Genomic DNA, 6000 nt, shown 5'->3' with positions numbered 1-6000 from the left:
GTGTATAGGAGTGAAGGCAATGTATGGTGGGAGTAAGCTCAGGCTGGGCAGGACAAGATCAACAATAGGGTGAGGGGGAAAGGGACTCAAGAGAAGAGGAAATCATAGAGTTGAACTGATCCACTAAAGGGTAGAGATGGAGAAAGGAAGAGAGTAGAGCTTGTGCAGCTTGTGATAGCCTGGAAAAGAAATGAGGGATGGAGGGATCAGAAGTCTCAGTGCAGAGATAAAACAGGGTTTGGAGTTACAAGGCATAGTAGAAGTGTAATGAGAACAGAATATGATCAGATGCCAGGGAATATCTTCCTTACTTATTGTTATGTTCTTTTCATGTAGTGACTAACATCCTGGAAAAGTTAACATGCTGGAAAAAGAAAAGTATTAAAAAAAGCATAGGTCTCTTGCTAAAGGTTGAAGAATGATAACTTACAATTGTGGAGGAAATAAATAACATTCACCTATATCTGTATAATGGGGATTGTTCTCTACTTCCCTGCCTCCCCCCTCCCCCCTCCATTTTCTTCTAGACCCTAAATTCCATCTGGAAGATAGATGAGATGTGAAAAAGCTATAGTAAATAAGACATTTTAATTGAACATAGCCATCTCTTAATTAGTCATTGTAGTTGTCCATAAAGTAAGAGTAGTGTCTCTCCTCTCAACTTGTATGAATGTAATTAATAAGATTCTCTAAGTCCTGATACTTTAGGAAGTGAGAGTAACTCTTTGTTTGAGTTATAAAACCATTCCATCAAAGGCATAAATTAGTTGTGGAAAAAGTCCTTAATCAATTTGGAAGGAATGAAGTGCTTATTTAGATAAATTAAGATGATGCTACACAAGAAATGTACTGGAATCAGTTGAAAGAATTAAACATATCTCTGGACACATACATATAAATACATATATACATATACACACTTATTATATATACAGATATACACACATATATACATATACATACAGAAAGAGATTCCAACAAGAGCATTATTTCAGCAACTGCTTCAATAGCCAAGTTTTGAGAGTTTGAGAAAGCAAATCCATTGCACTTATACTGAATGGGAATGAGGGTAGTGGGGTCAGCGAGTCCACAGAGTAAGTCACATTCCAATCTTACACCTTACTGACCATGTCATGAAAAAGACTGAAGCAGTAACAAGCAATTGATCTAACCAGAATCTGAGAGAGGACAAACTAGACACCAGGAGAAGTAGGATTATGTAAATATGGAAACTAAATTGCTTCTAATAACTAAACTGTGTAATTCCTGACTGGGATGTATGGGGAATTTAGGGAAGACTAGCATCTCTGCTGTGAGAGCTTGCCAGGCCACTTTCAAGGCTACTCATCTACCTTTGGTGTCCATCTTCACCCAACTCTCACCTGTGACTCCAAGAAGCTGTAGCATGTACAATGGCCACACCCTGGTAAAACTGTCTTGGCAGACAGGGTAAACCAATTGAGGGTAACTGACAGATCTCCAACTTGTTGGTGAGTTAGGGGGATGTCAACCCCTAGCATGTAAAGACTTGCTGTAGTGGAATAGGTAGATGAGGACAGTTTGTTCTAATGCACATGAAAGTGACTGAAGCAGGTGCTGTGCAGTGCTTAGAGCTTGTTGAGACATCAAAGATGGCAAGATCATCCACTGCATCCTGGACCATCGCCTGTTGTCTTGACTTTAGTTCTGCCACTGGACCTTGATGACTCTGGAAGACAGAGTAAGGCTGATGATTTTGTGCAGCTATGCCTCACTTCAGTTCACATACAAGTCAAGACATTACCCATCGTCCACTATTTTACTCCAGCATTGGCATGTCACTGGTCCCCTTAAAAAATGAAGAAAGAACAATGATTACCTATTGTAAACACAACAAAGCTCCAGACTAATAGAAACAAGAATGGGTTGAGAAAAACTTAATGGAATAGATGTATTTAACTGAGTCTTGAAAGGTGACTTGTGTAGGGACTGACTACATTAGGCTTACATTTGTCAACTTTAAAATCTATGCAGTCATGCAAAGTAGTGAATATGCATTTATAGTGAGTCAGGAATCAACCTACCTTCCTTCACACCATTTATTTGTGAATCATCTATATTTATCATACAAATTACTTACCTGTTTGAGGCTGCATGTAAGAAGGATCTCAGTTTTTAGGTGCTTCTCTAAGAGTATCATAGGAATGTTGGAAAGAAGAGATTCTTGTGCTGGTCCACAGGGACTGGGGCTTTTGTTGTTGAATGGCTGAAAGGAAGACTAACATGATGAGACATGATCAACAGGAGAAGGGGAAATGGAGTAAGTTTCCAACAGTTATTTTGGCAAGTCAGACTGATGATATGATACATTCTTGGAAACTATATTATAATTTGTATCAGGAGAGCAACCTTTTGCTCAATAAGGGACATATTCATAAAGCAAACGAGTGACAGGAATGTTTGATATTTCCCAGTGTCGTGTCCTGGACTCTTTTATCTATATGCTCTCTTAACAGTCACATCTATTCCATCATCAGCTCGATGAAAAGGAGATGTAAGGACACATTTCTCAGTAATTAGAGATGTCTAAATGTAGAATGGAGTTCTTATAGAATTAAGAGACCTCACTGAAGGTTTTTAAGTGGAGGTAGGGTGCCTTCTTGGCAGTGATGTTGTAAAAGGGAAGGAATAGACAAGCTAGCATCTTATAAATGTATGTATTCCAATAGACATGGTCTCCCAGTTTAAAGTGGGAACCTTAAGTTATTTATCAATTCCCTTGGCACTTCCCATTATCCTATATTCATGTTGAAACTTCTTTAGTTATTGTCAGAAGGAACCTAGAAAACACTGTTAAGAATAATGATATCCTGGGTAAAAGACCACAGAATTTAAGTCAGGGTGGTATTTTTGTCACTACTGTTGATTGAAGGTTGGGGATTGAGAAGAGAAAGGTAAATATGAGGAAGTGACTAGGTGATAAAGAGTATGATGTTTCACAATAGGATTTGGATTTATAAACTATGGCTTAAAATATAGGACTGATATGATCATGAATTTAGAGCTGGAAAGGACCTTAGAGGTCATTGAGTCCAATCTCCTCACTTTGCAGATAAGGAAACAGAGATTCAGAGAATGTAAGTTTTTGCTCCAGGTCATATAGCTAGTAAGTAGCTTAGAGAGAATGTGAACCCAGATCTTTCTGACTTTAGGTCCAGAACAAGAGCCACTACTTCCATACTGTCTTTCTTGGCCAGGACTAGAGAATAACTAACAAGGATGGATAAAAATATATTTGCTTATAACCTTGTGAAGCTAGTCAGGAAGCCTTTAAATTGAAGCTAGAGGGAGAAGGAAGAAACTGTCAGCAGAGATCCACCAAATCATCCCCTGGCATCTGGTGATACTCCTGATTCTACATACCCACACCCCTCCCTTATTTCATAGCATTTGCTTCCTGTTCTTTTTGGGTCATGAAAATAAGTATAAATAAAATGGAATCTTTATCTTTAGATAGCACTCCCAGGTGAAAACACAGCCACAGTAAAAAAAAATTCAATAGACTAGGTAGATGGGCATCACAAATATACCATTGAAACAAATGTTAGGAACAGGAAAGCATTTGTATAATTAACTTTTCTCCCTTTCCTCCTTCTTACCTAACTACTAATCCAAATGTGGCCTATTGGATTTGCAAGAGTTGAACAAGGAAAAGTATTAGATTCCTATTCCCAGGAGAATCAGGATAAACCCCATGATGCTAAATTCATTATGTATCTGTTTCTTATATCTGTTCTGAAATTACTCAGGACGACTGTAGGGTAAATCTCCTGGGGCCACGCTGAGCTAACTGGCAAGGAATCATACCCCTGGAATTCCTTGCCTTTAATTTGTAGCCTTAGGATTGACTTACAGTGTGGGCAATTGCATGGCGTTTGATACACTGTTAGATACTGCAAATCTAAATAATTTCCTTTGTCTGGCAAACTTTCAAATTTCATACAAGTTTTGGTTTTCCTTGTCACTTACTTTTACATCCAAATCCTTGCTTCCTATGATCATTACCATAGTACTGTTGGATTTAGCACATCCCTTCCAAGGATTCAGGGCACCTAACAGATGGGCATCTTCACATTCAACTTAGAATCATAAACTTACTGAATTTTAAGAGCTGAAGGAAGCTTTAAAATTTATCTAATCACCCAACCTCCTCATTTTATAATGAGGCCCAGAGAGATTGAGTGACCTGTCCATTGTCACATAGCTAGCAACCAGAAGAGCTGGAGCTAATTCTAGTTCTTTTGGCTCTAAGTCCAGTGCTTTTACCACAAAACAATGCTGTCTTCTCACTTTTCTGCTTCATTCAGCCTTTCATGTAGTCACATGACTTCCACCCAGTAAGGTGCCTAGGAGAACATGGCTAGTGAGGTGCAAATCACCTTAATTCATATTTGTCTTATTTGTGTAGCTAACTGTATTTGCCAAGTAAGTCCTCTTCAGCAAAGAACAATTATCAGTCACTAAGAACAAAATGCATTTACCAAACTATCTACCTGCATTCAGAGATAGGCACAAAGGGAATTAAGTAAACATGGTTCCTGTGCTTATGGAAATCATATAGATAGACAGAAAAGAGGATCTTGAAACCTCAGTGTCTTCTTGAGGAAATTTACTTGCAATATTAAAGTCAATTCTATGAAAAAAAGTATTCCAACAAAAGTTGTTTTGCTAAAAGATTCTGAATTTTCCTGGATTTCTAATGAGCATATGTGTGTTTATATAAAATGTAATTTTAGGGATATTAATCATGAAAATTTCACAAGTATTTCAATTTTCATCATTTAATCTTCCTAAATAGTTATTGTTTACATACTTAAAGAATAAAATAATTGATGGTCCACTATTTTATGTTCCTCTCAAACAACTTAAGTTTTTCTTGGCTTATGTTTTTCACTTACAAACAATTGGAAAAAAATCAGTCTCATGGCATTTTATTTATATTTGAAATTGTAGTCATTCATAAAATTCTCACATTAAAAATTATAGCAGGGCAGCAACAAAATTTTAAAATGACACAAATGCAGTTATAATTCTCATAGTATATTCCAGGAAATGCCCCAGAATTCATTATCCTTTAGGGAGGAAAAAGAGTATCATTGACTATTGATTGTTCCTAGTCCATTTGATATAACTGTATAGAAAGAATGCAATTCTATCTTAAATTACAATGTTCCAGTGAACAGGGCCTTTGGTAGTAACAACATCAAGGAGCTACAGATAACATATTGATGTGCTTTCAGGGTACACCCTTAGCAACAGTATTGCCATGGAAACACACTGTGACTTACTAAGAGAGATAAAGCAAGGAGGAGGAGAGTTTGCAGAAATTTTTTACTGAAATAATTGGTTGTCATTGTGTTAAAGAAAAAAATACACTGGCTTTTTCTCCTTTTCTTAAAAAATATATTGCAGTGCTACATCACTCAAGTCTGAATCAAATACTCTATTTTACAGTTGAAATGAAGAGAACTCACCATATGCTTTAAAATGTGTGCAGGTATCCCCTGCAGAAGCTTTCTTAGAACAATATAATTTTGCCATAATTCAATAATACAATGTAATCAAACCTTACAATGAAGCCAAGAAACCCCCCTCTAGCAATATTTAACTAATTGCTCATTTATAATATAGTTTTATAGGACTGTTGTGTGTATGTGTGTGTGTATTTGCCTAGCATTGTGTTTTTATGCAACCAATTAAAAATATTTGGCAGCATATGAATGTAGATTTTGACAGAAGAACACAGTGACTAATATTTCTTTTGATGCATGAACTAGTACTTGTTTCAATCAGTAATTATTAAATGCCTACTATGTGGCACTGAGGTAGAGATTGGGGATGCAAAGACAAAATCAGAATAGTCCCTGCCCTACATCAATTATTTCAATCCTTTCAGAAGGAATTTGTGTATTATATTGTATGACAGTTTATTTTTATAATAGTTTTATCAAGAATATCATA

This window comes from Notamacropus eugenii, chromosome 3 (assembly GCF_028372415.1).
Source record: "Notamacropus eugenii isolate mMacEug1 chromosome 3, mMacEug1.pri_v2, whole genome shotgun sequence".
In the NCBI taxonomy this organism is placed as follows: domain Eukaryota; kingdom Metazoa; phylum Chordata; class Mammalia; order Diprotodontia; family Macropodidae; genus Notamacropus; species Notamacropus eugenii.
This window is presented reverse-complemented; position numbering follows the sequence as displayed.